Here is a 15,034-nt window from a genome sequence, read left to right on the forward strand (position 1 = left end):
GGTGTTCGGCTGCAAGAAGGTGTGAAAATCCGACAATGGTTTGTAAAAAGCGGGTAAAAAAAGGTTCGAATGCCCGAATATACATCATCAAAAGCGGAAGCGGAGGTGTTCGGATGCAAGAAGGTGTGAACGTCCGACCAAAGTTTGTAAAAAGCAGTGAAAAGCGAGAAAAAGCATTTCGTGAGTTCTGCATGATTTGGGATTTTGCTTATAAAATGCATTACTTCACTCAAACTATGTTAAAACTGATTTGTCCTTCATATTTACCATGTCTAGAAATATTTAAACAAAAAAACAACGTTGTACTTTGCAGTAAAAGAAAGAGCAAATCTAAAGTTTCAGGAATCCGAGTATAAGCCTGCTTTCCTGAGTTCTGCACGATTTCGGATTTTGCTATAAAATGAATTGCTTTGCTCAAACCAAGTTAAAACTGCTTTGTCCTTCCATATTCATCAATGTCTAGATCGACTTCAACAAAGACTTTGCAGTAGAAGAAGTTGAAATCCATCTACACATTGATAAATATGAAGGACAAAGCAGTTCCCACTTGCCCATAAGAAAATAAGCTTATTCTCGGATTCCTGATCCTTCAGTGTTGCTCTTTCTTCTACTGCAAAATACAATGTTGTTCTTTGTTGAAGTCGATCTAGACATTGATAAATATGAAGGAAAAAGCAGTTTTAACTTGGTTTGAGTGAATGAATTCATTTTATACATAAAATCCGAAATCGTGCAGAACTCATGAAAATAAGCTTATTCTCGGATTCCTAAAACTTTTGATTTGCTCTTTCTTTTATTGCAAAGTACAACGTTGTTTTTTTGTTTAAATCTATCGAGACATTGATAAATATGAAGGTAAAAGCCGTTTTAACATAGTTTGAGTGAAGGAATTAATTTTATAGATAAAATCCCAAATCATGCAGAACTCCTCAAAAGGGAGGTATGGCTTAATCACAAGTGTGGCTCTTTCTCATTCAGGGTAATATGAGGAAGTTTATGCTTGAAATATATGTAGAAATGGGTACATATGAAGGACAAAGCAGTGTTAACTTAGTTTGCGTGAAGAAATTCATTTTATACATAAAATCCGAAATCGTGCAGAACTCATGAAAATAAGCTTATTCTCGGATTCCTAAAACTTTTGATTTGCACTTTCTTTTACTGCAAAGTACAACGTTGTTTTTTGTTGAAATCTATCTAGACATTGATAAATACCAGCCGAAACTCTGCTGCCGCTTTTGATAATTTATGGTTGGGCATTCTTACCTTTTCTTACCCGCTTTTTACAAATTATGATCTTACATTCACACCTACTTGCAGTCGAACACCTTCTCATCCACTTATGATCATGTGCGGTTGGGCTTTCGCACCTTTTCTTACCCATTTTTCAGTAATTATGGGTGGACATTCAGACCTTCTTGCAGCCGAAAACCTCCGCTCCTCTTTTGATCATACATTGTCGGGCATTCACACCTTGTCTTACCCGCTTTTTACAAACTTTAGTCGGACATTCAAACCTTCTTGCAGCTGAACCACCTCCCCTCCCTGTTTTGATCATATATGGTCTGGCAATAGTACCTTTTCTTACCCGTTTGTGAGTAATTATGGCTGGACATTCACACCTTCTTGCAGCCGAACACAACCTCTCCCGCTTTTGATGATATATTGTCCGGCATTCTTACCTTTTCTAACACATTTTTCAGCAATTATGGTCGGACATTCACACCTACTCACAGACGAACACCTCCGCTCCCACATTTGATGGTGTATAGTCGGGATTTCTCACCCTTTCTCATCAGCTTTTTGCAAATTATGATCTGATATTCACACCTACTTGCAGTCGAACAGCTCTGCTCCCGCTTTTGATTATGTTTGGTTGGATATTCGAACATTTTCTTAAAGCTTTTTACAAACTTTGGTCGGACGTTCACACCGTCTTGCAGCCGAACACCTCCGCTTCCGCTTTTGATGGTGTATAGTCGGGCATTCGAGCCTTTTCTTACCCACCTATTACTTACTATGGTTGGACATTCAAACCTTCTTGTAGCCGAACACATCCGCTCCTGCTTTTGATGATGTATGATTTGGCATTCGCACCTTTTCTTACCCATTTTTCAGTAATTTTTGGTCGGACATTCACACCTTCTTGCACCTGAACACCTCTGCTCCCGCTTTTGATGGTGTATAGTCGGGCTTTCGAGCCTTTTCTTCCCCGATTTTTACAAATTATGGTTGGACATTCAGACCTTGCAGCCGAAAACCTCCGCTCCCTCTTTTGATCATACATTGTCGGGCATTCGCCCCTTGTCTTACACGGTTTTTACAAACTTTAGACAGACATTCACACCTTGCAGCTGAACCACCTCCATTCCCTGTTTTGATCATGTGTGGTCTGGAAATACTACCTTTTCTTCCCCCGTTTGTGAGTAATTATGGCTGGACATTCACACCTACTTGCAGCCGAAAAACCACCTCTCCCGCTTTTGATGATGTATTGTCCGGCATTCTAGTCTTTTCTATCACATTTTTCAACAATTATGATCTGACGTTCACACCTTCTTGCAGCCGAACACCCCCGCTTCCGCTTTTGATGGTATATATTCGGGTATTCGAACCTTCTCTTACCCGCTTTTTACAAACCATGGTTGGACTTTCATACCTTCTTGTAGCTGAACAACTCCACTCCTGCTTTTGATGATTTATGGTTGGACATTCGCATCTTTTCCTACCCATTTTTCAGTAATTATGGGTGGATATTCACACCTTCTTGCAGCTGAATACCTCCTCTCCCGCTAATGATCATGTAAGGTTTGATATTCGAAAATTTTCTTTCATATTTTAAAGCAATTATTAATGGACATTCACACCTACTTGCAGCCGAACACCACCTCTCCCGCTTTTGATGATGTATGGACCGGCATTCTTACCTTTTCTAACACATTTTTCAGCAATTATGGTTGGAGAATCACACCTACTCACAGCCGAACAACTCCGCTACCGCATTTGATGGTGTATAGTCGGGATTTCTCACCCTTTCTCATCAGCTTTTTGCTAATTATTCTCTGACATTCACACCTACTTGCAGTCGAACAGCTCTGCTCCCGCTTTTGATTATGTGTGGTTAGATATTCGAACCTTTTCTTAACTGCTTTTTCACAAACTTTGGTCGGACGTTCACACCTTCTTGCAGCCGAACACCTACGCTTCCGGTTTTGATAGTGTATATTCGGGCATACGAACCTTTTCTTACCCGCTTTTTACAAACCATGGTCGGACTTTCACACCTTCTCTTAGCTGAACAACTCCGCTCCCTCTTTTGATTGTGTACAGTCGGGTATTTTAACCTTTTCTTACCCGCTTTTTACCAACTATGGTCGGACATTCACACCGTCTTACAGCGGAACACCTCTGCTCCCGCTTTTGATGGTGTATAGTCGGGCATTCGAACCTTTTCTTACCCGCTTTTTACAAACTATGGTGGGACATTCAAACCTTCTTGTATCCGAAAACCTCCACTCTCTCTTTTGATCATACATTGTCGGACATTCACACCTTTTCTTACCCGCTTTTTACAAACCATGGTCGGACTTTCACATCTTCTTGTAGCCGAACACATCCGCTCCCGCTATTGATTGTGTACAGTCGGGTATTTTAACCTTTTCTTACCCGCTTTTTACCAAGTATGGTCGGACATTCACACCTTCGTACAGCGGAACACCTCCGCTCCCTCTTTTGATGGTGTATGTTCGGGCATTCGAACCTTTTCTTACCCGCTTTTTAAAACCAGGGTCGGACTTTCACACCTTTTAGTAGCCGAACAACTCCGCTCCCGCTATTGATTGTGTACAGTCGGGTATTTTAACCTTTTCTTACCCGCTTTTTACCAACTATGGTCGGACATTCACACCTTCTTACAGCGGAACACCTCCGCTCGTGCATTTGATGATGTATGGTTGGGAATTCGCACCTTTTCTTACCCATTTTTCAGTAATTATGGGTGGACATTCACACCTTCTTGCAGCTGAACACCTCCTCTCCCGCTTATTATCATGTGCGGTTTGATATTCGAAAATTCTCTTTCATGTTTTCTAGCAATTATTGATGGACATTCAGACCTTCTTGCAGCTGAAAACCTCCGCTCCAGCTTTTGATGCTGTATAGTCGGGCTTTCGAGCCTTTTCTTCCCCGGTTTTTACAAATTATGGTTGGACATTCAGACCTTCTTTCAGCCGAAAACCTCCGCTCCCTCTTTTGATCATACATTGTCGGGCATTCGCACCTTTTCTTACCCGCTTTTTACTAACTTTAGTCGGACATTAACACCTTCTTGCAGCTTAACCACCTCCGCTCCCTGTTTTGATCATGTATGGTCTGGCAATACTACCTTTTCTTACCCATTTGTGAGTAATTATGGCTGGACATTCACACCTACTTGCAGCCGTACACCACCTCTCCCGCTTTTGATGATGTATGGACCGGCATTCTTACCTTTTCTAACACATTTTTCAGCAATTATGGTTGGAGATTCACACCTACTCACAGCCGAACACCTCCGCTCCCGCATTTGATGGTGTATATTCGGGCATACGAACCTGTTCTTATTTTCGGATTCCTGAAGAATGAGTCTGGTTCTTTCTCATAATACAAAGTTTGTTGTTTATTGTTGAAACTTCATCAGAAGTGAAGAAATAAATGAATGCCTATCAACAAATGTGGGATCTAAACTCTACTGCTTCCTCTAAAATAATTTCTTTTCTCAATTCAGAAATGTGTGTGTGTAAGTCACAACACCCGTGACACCAAAACGGCTTTCTTTTCTCTCTTTTCTCTACACTCTGCACTATGAGCACACACACCAAATCAGAAAGGCTTTTTTCTCTCTTTTCTACATTATGGACTGTGGGGACACAAAACCGCTCTCTCTTTTTTTTTTTTGATTGTGTGCCAGGGCGTTGTCTCACGTATTAGATTATGCTTAAGATACGAATGGGTTTATCAATCACATCAGAATCCATACATACTGGTCCTCCCGTAATAAAATGGTCGGATCTTATCAAACACACTTTGTTTCTTGTGACAATCAAGTCAGCGAAACAGCGTATACACGTCAAGACACTGAATCAAGTTTGCCACAAGAACTCATAAGTTTGGCAGTATTGCTCTGCCGTCAGCAATCATACACCCATTTTATTTTCGTAAGACATGTGCAAGCACCTGTTCATCTACTGTTCTATCACTATGAATTAGTGATCTATTATCAATAAGGATACTTCTACAACTACTATCAAAGTATGTCCGGACTTCTTATGTTGTCAGTTGCTATATATGAATAAGTGGGTAGCTACTGACAAGCATTAAGCATGTCACACAGCCCAAACATATAACATTTCAGGACACACCACACAGTTAACAACCACAGTGAAGTGTCAAAGCCCAAACATTCAACAGGACACTTACACAACACATTCAAATCAAACAGTCAGACAACATACAAGAACATATACCCCAGCCGGCATTGCTCCCTGCCTATTTTCCTACAGCTCACTATGTGTGCGCACACCTTTATTCACAAACTCTTCAACTTATACTCTTTTACCGAAGCTGCTACAGCTCGATTGGCCGAATACCCTTAGATCCTATTTCGGTGAATTTGACATCTGCCTTACATGTAACAGATTAGCGGTTTAGCAGTTTTAATTTAGTTTGAGTGAAGGAATTCATTTTATAGCAAAATCCGAAATCGTGAAGCACTCATGAAAGTAAGCTTATTCTCGGATTCCTGAAACTTTAGATTTGCTCTTTCTTTTACTGCAAAGTACAACGTTGTTTTTTTTGTTTAAATCTTTCTAGACATGGTAAATATGAACGACAAAGCAGTTTTAACATAGTTTGAGTGAAGGAATTCATTTTATAGATAAAATCCCAAGAGTCTGCAGAGAAAAGAGAGTGAATGCGAAGTAGAATTTAACACGGCTATGGGAGCGAGCCGAGTGTCGGCTAACCGGGAGAATTGCTTGAAAGAAACGCGACACCGAATGAGCGGTCAGAACAAAGCCTCAATACGGGATTCTCGTGGTGTTTTTGTTGCTGCCTTGTCTTTTGCATAGAGTAAAAGACAAGGCAGCCATCGAATAGGGCCCGATTGTTCCTACTTGGTCAGCCGAGGAGCAGGGGGGGGGAGAGCAGCACTAATGAGTTGTTTCTATTATTGGCAGGCTTTACCTTTGCGGGTGAAGCCCTTTCTGTCTGTGCAAAAGAAATCTTGCTACTTTGCAGAGTGACTTCTCTGAGTAGAGTCGCCTTACTTGTTGCGACTGTGCCGATGTTCGAAGCTGGAGTGCAAAGTTGTTGCTTGAATGGTGCTTGCTGGAGCATGCGGGAGTGCAAAGTTATACCATTTAAAAGGGCTGAAGAGTGCTCAGTGCAGCGGGTGGGCGGAGGTGCAACGTGACACTCTGGCCACCTATGGCCATAAAAAGAACACTGCTACAAGTGCGCATTGTGCCAGCAAGGGCCCTCGGACCTGAAACAGTGGACAGTTATCGCTTTCCCGGCCTTTTGGCTAAGATCAAGTGTAGTATCTGTTCTTATCAGTTTAATATGTCCTCTATACGAGGACAACATATAAAATGGATTTTTAAGAATAGGAGTTGAAAAAGAAGCTTGCTCCGTTCACTCCAAGCCTCGACCCGGTACTGCAGTGCCGCTGGGAACGGTGCGCTCTCCTCTGCTCTTGTGAAAAAGCAAACAGCGGTGCAGGATGGAAGTTTCAGGGAGCCCAAGATGAAACTTTCTTTTAATCTGCTGAGAAAAGAGAGTGAATGCGAAGTGGACTTTAACACGGCTCTGGGAGCGAGCCGAGTGCGGGCTAACCGGGAGAATTGCTTGAAAGAAACGCGACACCGAATGAGTGGTCAGAACAAAGCCTCAATACGGTGTTCCCGTGGTGTTTGTGGCTGCCTTGTCTTTTGCACAGAGTAAAAGACAAGGCAGCCATCGAATAGATTGTTTCTACTTGGTCAGCCGAGGAGCGGGGGGGGGGGGGGGGCAAGCGTCTCAACCAAGCAAAGCTCACCAAGTAGGAACAATCGGGCCCTTTTCGATGGCTGCAACACCTGAAAGAGATATTGATGCGAGACCCGATCAAATGCTTTTTCAAAGTCTAAATTTAAGATGACAAGCCGGGTGTTTCTGTCTCTAGCGTAATCAATGATGTCTCGAATCAGTACGAGGCTGTCGGTGAGTTGTCTCCCTGAGATGGCACAAGCTTGGTCTGGGTGAATTACCTCCTCTAAAACAGAGGACATCCGTGTCGCTAAAACCTTGCTAAAAAGTTTACAGTCAAAGTTTAAAAGTGTGATGGGCCTCCAATTCTTTAGGTCAGTCTTATCATTTTTTTTATAAAGTAGAGTCACTATTCCCACTCTAAAACTGTCAGGCAGTCGGTCGAGTTTTTCAAAATCTTTAAAAACATCTAAAATGTCTGATGATAAAAGGTCCCAATAGGTCAGATAGAATTCTGCAGGAAGCCCGTCTAAACCCGGAGCTCGACTTCTCTTAAAACCTGTTAGGCATTTTTTTAACTCTAAAGCAGTAAAATTCTGTGTCAAGTGTGCATTCTCTTTTACGGTTTTGTCAACGAATTTTAAGATTTCTGCCGATGTTTCCAAGTGCACTGGTTTCTCTTTGTACATGTTACTATAAAAGGTATGTACAGTTTCAATCATCTCTTGTGTGGATTTTGTTAAAAACCCATCTTCTCTTTTTAGATTTTGAATACACTCCTTTTTATTTATAACTTTCTTTCTTTTTCACCTTCCTCAATTTCCTGCTCCCTGCTTCTTACAAAAATTCCTTTACTCTTTATTTCTGCTAAAACTGACATTTCCTTTTTGACATCTTTGATTTCTTCTTTAAAGTCTATGCCACACTGATTTAGTTTAAAGTAGCGCTGTAAGCGTTTATGTAGTCCCATCATACATCTATTCTCTTTCCTTTTTTTACGTTTACCTTGCTGTTTAAAAAAAGTCTGGGTCGTTTCCTTCACCATTTCCCACCATTGTGCATGTGTTTCGTAGAGGTCTTGAAGGGTGAGCCACTCTTTATAACATTCCCTGTACTGACTGACTATGATTTCATCCTCCAACAGGGAACAGTTGAGTTTCCACAGACCACTTCCTACCGTCACACCAGAAGGGGGTGAAAGGGTGCAGGAGAGCATAAGGTGGTCTGAAATGAAAACAGGGGTTATTCTAACATCAGTGGGTGGGCAATCTCTAGTAAAGAAATAATCAATGCGAGAGGCTCTGGTGCCATCATGACTAAACTAGGTGAAGCCCTCCTCTCTGGGATGCATGGTTTTAAAACAGTCAGTAAGCTTAAAATCCCTGCATATGCCCTGAAGTAAAATCGAAGTCTTATCCACTTTAAAATCTACCCCTGCTCTTTTTCTATCTTTCCTGCTCAAGATACAGTTAAAATCCCCTCCTACAACTAAAGGTACTTGCCCTAGCATGTAAAGCTGTATATCTTCTAAAAGGTCATACCTTTAATTTTTTCCATTGAAACCATAAATATTTAAGAGGTTAAAGTCTTGCCCCATAAAATTCAAGTGTGCTAAAAGTGCCCGTCCGTCTCTCACCACTGTGCTACCTTTCACCAGAACATGCAGATTTTTAATTAGAATGACCACACCATCATTTTTATTTTGATTTGAGCCACTCCATATCGATAAATGGGGCCACATTTCCTCCCATTGTCTATGGTTTTTTAAAAAAGGTAGTCCACATTCTTGTATTAAAAACACATCTGATTTTATGGAGTCTAAGAAGGATAAAATACTCTGGGCTCTTGTCTTTGATTTCACACTTCTCACATTTAGTGTTGAGAAGGTGAGAACCATTAAAAGCATAAAGGAAAGTAGGTATGTCATTTTCGTTTTTCTAAGTTATCAAAACAAATTACACACAGGTTATTTCTTGGGAAACTAGCTCTTCCTTCATTTCTTTAGGTGAAAAGTGAGTAGGGTGATCTATATTTCCTTTTCGGACTCTCGGTGTTGGCCTCTGACGCAATGTTGCATTTAACTTTGAGTCCCTGGCGGTTGATTGCAGAGCTGAAGTTAAAAAGGAGACCTCATTTGGTGAGTCGGAGGGGAAGACTCTAGGTTCTTCCACTGAAGAACTGTCTGAAAGGGACCTAACCCTTCCCCTCTTCTCTGATACCACTGGGGAATCAGAGGCTCAGATGCCGTCCTCTTCGGCTGTTGACCTTCGGGGAGGTGAGTATCTTTACTAGACTCACCTGTCTGCTCTTCCTCCTCATTTAGCGTAGCTCCACCCTCTGCCTGTGAATTCTCACAGACTTCAACACTGAGTGGTGAGGCCTCTACAGGCCCCTCCCCTTTTTGCTCCTCACTTCCAATCCAAGCTTTTGGCGGGAAGTTTGAATTTATTGGGTCAACCTCTTCACTTTGTTCACCAACTGCCACCTTTGGTCCTTCTCTTTGTTGGCTTGACTGTGGCTTTACCGTCTTTAATTTGTTGGCAAAAGATTTAGGGCAATCTCTGAAGAGGTGATTTAATTCTCCACAGAGATTACATTTCTTGCCATTTGGACACTCTCCAAAAGTTTGCCCAATTTCTCTGCTCTTCCCACATAACACCTTGGTACAAGCCTCAACCAGGTGCCCATGCTCACCACACTTGCGGCAGAACTTGGGCTGCCCCTGGTAGTGGATGTAACCTCGGTTTTCAAGGTGGCCAGAGTGTCGCCCACCCGCTGCACTGAGCACTCTTCAGCCCTTTTAAATGGTATAACTTTGCACTCCCGCACGCTCCAGCAAGCACCATTCAAGCAACAACTTTGCACTCCAGCTTCGAACATCGGCACAGTCGCAACAAGTAAGGCGACTCTACTCAGAGAAGTCACTCTGCACAGTAAGAAGATTTCTTTTGCACAGACAGAAAGGGCTTCATCTGCAAAGGTAAAGCCTGCCAAAAATAGAAACAACTCATTAGTGCTGCTCTCCACAGAAATCTTTAGTAAAAGGCGAAAGACTTGTACGTTATGAAGAGAAACCAGAGTACGATTATCCGTCACTGCGGGAGCAGGGCATCAGGCTAGTTGGCATAGCCACCTTCCCCATGGTGAGCTTTGCTTGGTTGAGACGCTTGCCCCCCCCCCCTGCTCCTCGGCTGACCAACTAGGAACAATCGGGCCCTATTCGATGGCTGCCTTGTCTTTTACTCTGTGCAAAAGACAAGGCAGCAACAAAAACACCACGAGAATCCCGTATTGAGGCTTTGTTATGATCGCTCATTCGGTGTCGCGTTTCTTTCAAGCAATTCTCCCGGTTAGCCCACACTCGGCTCGCTCCCATAGCCGTGTTAAAGTCTACTTCGCATTCACTCTCTTTTCTCAGCAGACTCTTGGGATTTTATCTATAAAATGAATTCCTTCACTCAAACTATGTGAAAACTGCTTTGTCCTTAATATTTACCATGTCTAGAAAGATTTAAACAAAAAAATCAACGTTGTACTTTGCAGTAAAAGAAAGAGCAAATCTAAAGTTTCAAGAATCCGAGAATAAGCTTACTTTCATGAGTTCTTCACGATTTCGGATTTTGCTATAAAATGAATTCCTTCACTCAAACTAAATTAAAACTGCCAAACCGCTAATCTGTTATATGTAAGGCAGATGTCAAATTCACCGAAATAGGATCAAAGGGTATTCGGCCAATCGAGCTGTAGCAGCTTCGGTAAAAGAGTATAAGTTGAAGAGTTTGTGAATAAAGGTGTGCGCACACATAGTGTGCTGTACGAAAATAGGCAGGGAGCAATGCCGGCTGGGGTATATGTTCTTGTATGTTGTCTGACTGTTTGATTTGAATGTGTTGTGTAAGTGTCCTGTTGAATGTTACATGTTTGGGCTTTGACACGCTTCACTGTGGTTGTTAACTGTGTGGTGTGTCCTGAAATGTTATATGTTTGGGCTGTGTGACATGCTTAATGCTTGTCAGTAGCTACCCACTTATTCATATATAGCAACTGACAACATAAGAAGTCTGGACATACTTTGATAGTAGTTGTAGAAGTATCCTTATTGATAATAGATCACTAATTCATAGTGATAGAACAGTAGATGAACAGGTGCTTGCACATGTCTCACGAAAATAAAATGGGTGTATGATTGCTGACGGCAGAGCAATACTGCCAAACTTATGAGTTCTTGTGGCAAACTTGATTCAGTGTCTTGACGTGTATACGCTGTTTCGCTGACTTGATTGTCACAAGAAACAAAGTGTGTTTGATAAGATCCGACCATTTTATTACGGGAGGATCAGTATGTATGGATTCTGATGTGACTGATAAACCCATTCGTATCTTAAGCATAATCTAATACGTGAGACAACGCCCTGGCACACGATAAAAAAAAAAAAAGAGAGAGAGCGGTTTTGTGTCCCCACAGTCCATAATGTAGAAAAGAGAGAAAAAAGCCTTTCTGATTTGGTGTGTGTGCTCATAGTGCAGAGTGTAGAGAAAAGAAAGCCGTTTTGGTGTCACGGGTGTTGTGACTTACACACACACATTTCTAAATTGAGAAAGGAAATTATTTTAGAGGAAGCACTAGAGTTTAGATCCCACATTTGTTGATAGGCATTCATTTATTTCTTCACTTCTGATGAAGTTTCAACAATAAACAACAAACTTTGTATTATGAGAAAGAACCAGACTCATTCTTCAGGGATCCGAAAATAAGCTCTATTTTATGAGTTATGCACGAATTCGGATTCTCCTATAAAACGAATTCCTTAACTCTAACCAAGTTAAGACTGCTTTGTCCTTCATATTTATTCATGTCTAATCAAGTTTCAACGATAAACAACGTTGTACTTTGTAGAATGAGAAAGAACTTCTTCAGCAATAAGCATCTCTCGACATATGACGAAATACAGATTTTGCTATAAAATTAATTCCTTCTATCAGCCTGACTTAAAACTGTTTGTCCTCCTTATTTATCCACTTCAATTAACAACAATTAAAAAAAATTTGTAGTTTGAGAAAGAACAACTTAATCTTCAGCAATCAGTATAAAAAGAGGTGCAAATGCCAACCATACATACCTAAAAGGTGGAGCGGAAGTATTCAGCTGCAAGTAGGTGTGAATGTTCGACCATAATTTGTAAAAAGCGGGTAAGAAAAGGTTCGAATGCCCGACTATATATTAACAAAAGCGGGAGGAGAGGTCTTCGGATGAGAGTGGGTGAGAATTTCCAACCATAATCTATAAAATACGGTGAAAAAAAATATGTGAATGCCTCATAGAACACTAAAAGCGGAAGTGTTCGGCTGCAAGAAGGTGTGAATGTCCGACTATATTTGGTGAAAAGCAGGTGAAGCAAGGTCTGAATGCCCAACCTTACATCATCAAAAGCGAGATCAGAGGTGTTTGGCTGCAAGAAGGCCATAGTTTGCCAAAAGCGGGTAAGGTGCGAATGACCGACTAAATATCAACAAAAGTGGGGGCGGAGGTCTTCGGATGCAAGTGGGTGTGAATATCCAACCATACAAGTATGGTGGAGAGGAAGCTGTGAATGGCCGACCATAGTAAAAGGCGGGTGAGAGAAGGTGCGAATGTCAAACCATACATAATCAAAACAGGGAGCGGAGGTGTTCTGCTGTAAGAAGGTGTGAATGTCCAACCATAGTTGGTAAAAAGCGGGTAAGAAAAGGTTAAAATACCCGACTGTACACAATCAATTGCGGGAGCGGAGTTGTTCGGCTACTAAAAGGTGTGAAAGTCCGACCATGGTTTGTAAAAAGTGGGTAAGAAAAGGTGCGAATGCCCGACAATGTATGATCAAAAGAGGGAGTGGAGGTTTTCGGCTGCAAGAAGGTCTGAATGTCCAACCATAATTGGTAAAAACCGGGGAAGAAAAGGCTCGAATGCCCGACTATACACCATCAAAAGTGGGAGCGGAGGTGTTCAGCTGCAAGACGGTCTGAATGTCCATCAAAAATTGCTAGAAAACATGAAAGAAAATTTTCGAATATCAAACTGCACATGATCATAAGCGGGAGAGGAGGTGTTCAGCTGCAAGAAGGTGTGAATGTCTACCCATAATTACTGAAAAATGGGTAAGAAAAGGTGCGAATGCCTAACCATACATCATCAAAAGAGGGAGCGGAGGTGTTCCGCTGTAAGACGGTGTGAATGTCCGACCATAGATGGTAAAAAGCGGGTAAGAAAAGGTTAAATTACCCGACTGTACACAATCAAAAGAGGGAGCGGAGTTGTTCAGCTAAGAGAAGGTGTGAAAGTCCGACCTTGGTTTGTAAAAAGCGGGTAAGAAAAGGTTCGTATGCCCGAATATACACCATCAAAAGCGGAAGCGGAGGTGTTCGGCTGCAAGATATTGTGAACGTCCGACCAAAGTTTGTAAAAAGCAGTTAAGAAAAGGTTCGAATATCTAACCAAACATAATCAAAAGCGGGAGCCGAGCTGTTCGACTGGAAGTAGGTGTGAATGTCAGATCATAATTTTCAAAAAGCTGATGAGAAAGGGTGAGAATGCCCGACTATACACCATCAGATGCGGTAGCGGAGTTGTTCGGCTGTGAGTAGGTGTGAATCTCCAACCATAATTGCTGAAAAATGTGTTAGAAAAGGTAAAAATGCCGGTCCATACATCATCAAAATCGGGAGAGGTGGTGTTCAGCTGCAAGAAGGTCTAAATGTCCATCAATAATTGCTAGAAAACATGAAAGAAAATTTTCGAAAATCAAACCACACATGATCATAAGTGGGAGAGGAGGTGTTCAGCTGCAAGAAGGTGTGAATGTCCACCCATAATACCTGAAAAATGGGTAAAAAAAAGGTGCGAATGCCCAACCATACATCATCAAAAGCAGGAGTGCATGTGTTCGGCTACAAGAAGGTGTGAACGTCCAACCAAAGTTTGTAAAAAGCAGTTAAGAAAAGGTTCGAATATCCAACCATACATAATCAAAAGCGGGAGCAGAGCTGTTCGACTGCAAGTAGGTGTGAATGTCAGATCATAATTTGCAAAAAGCTGATGAGAAAGGGTGAGAATGCCCGACTATACACCATCAAATGCGGTAGCGGAGTTGTTCGGCTGTGAGTAGGTGTGAATCTCCAACCATAATTGCTGAAAAATGTGTTAGAAAAGGTAAAAATGCCGGTCCATACATAATCAAAATCGGGAGAGGTGGTGTTCAGCTGCAAGAAGCTCTAAATGTCCATCAATAATTGCTAGAAAACATGAAAGAAAATTTCTGAAAATCAAACCACACATGATCATAAGTGGGAGAGGAGGTGTTCAGCTGCAAGAAGGTGTGAATGTCCACCCATAATACCTGAAAAATGGGTAAAAAAAAGGTGCGAATGCCCAACCATACATCATCAAAAGCAGGAGTGCATGTGTTCGGCTACAAGAAGGTGTGAACGTCCAATCAAAGTTTGTAAAAAGCAGTTAAGAAAAGGTTCGAATATCCAACCATACATAATCAAAAGCGGGAGCAGAGCTGTTCGACTGCAAGTAGGTGTGAATGTCAGATCATAATTTGCAAAAAGCTGATGAGAAAGGGTGAGAATGCCCGACTATACACCATCAAATGCGGGAGCGGAGTTGTTCGGCTGTGACTAGGTGTGAATCTCCGACCATAATTGCTGAAAAATGTGTTAGAAAAGGTAAGAATGCCGGTCCATACATCATCAAAAGCGAGAGAGGTTGTGTTCGGCTGCAAGTAGGTGTGAATGTCCAGCCATAATTACTCACAAACGGGTAAGAAAAGGTAGTATTGCCAGACCATATATGATCAAAACAGGGAGCGGAGGTGTTCAGCTGCAAGAAGGTTTGAATGTCCGACTAAAGTTCAAATATATTAACAAAAGCGGGAGGAGAGGTCTTCGGATGAGAGTGGTTGAAAATTTCCAACCATAATGTATAAAATGCGGTGAAAAAAAGGTGTGATAGAACACTAAAAGGTGGAGCGGAAGTGTTCGGCTGCAA

General features: G+C 41.7%; 2 non-coding genes across 2 annotated transcripts; one reads left to right on the top strand and one right to left on the bottom strand.

Moving 5' to 3' along the window:
• The first annotated feature begins 6,541 nt into the window (after positions 1-6,541).
• On the top strand, positions 6,542-6,726 carry LOC140286256 (U2 spliceosomal RNA). Its single transcript, XR_011911106.1, has one exon. It is a non-coding gene; the product is annotated as a U2 spliceosomal RNA (small nuclear RNA).
• A 3,248-nt stretch (positions 6,727-9,974) lies between these two features.
• LOC140286261 (U5 spliceosomal RNA) lies at positions 9,975-10,088 on the bottom strand. Its single transcript, XR_011911111.1, has one exon. It is a non-coding gene; the product is annotated as a U5 spliceosomal RNA (small nuclear RNA).
• Positions 10,089-15,034: the final 4,946 nt, after the last annotated feature.

The sequence above is a fragment of the Leuresthes tenuis genome, unplaced genomic scaffold (assembly GCF_036924035.1).
Source record: "Leuresthes tenuis unplaced genomic scaffold, fLeuTen1.0.hap1 SCAF_80, whole genome shotgun sequence".
In the NCBI taxonomy this organism is placed as follows: domain Eukaryota; kingdom Metazoa; phylum Chordata; class Actinopteri; order Atheriniformes; family Atherinopsidae; genus Leuresthes; species Leuresthes tenuis.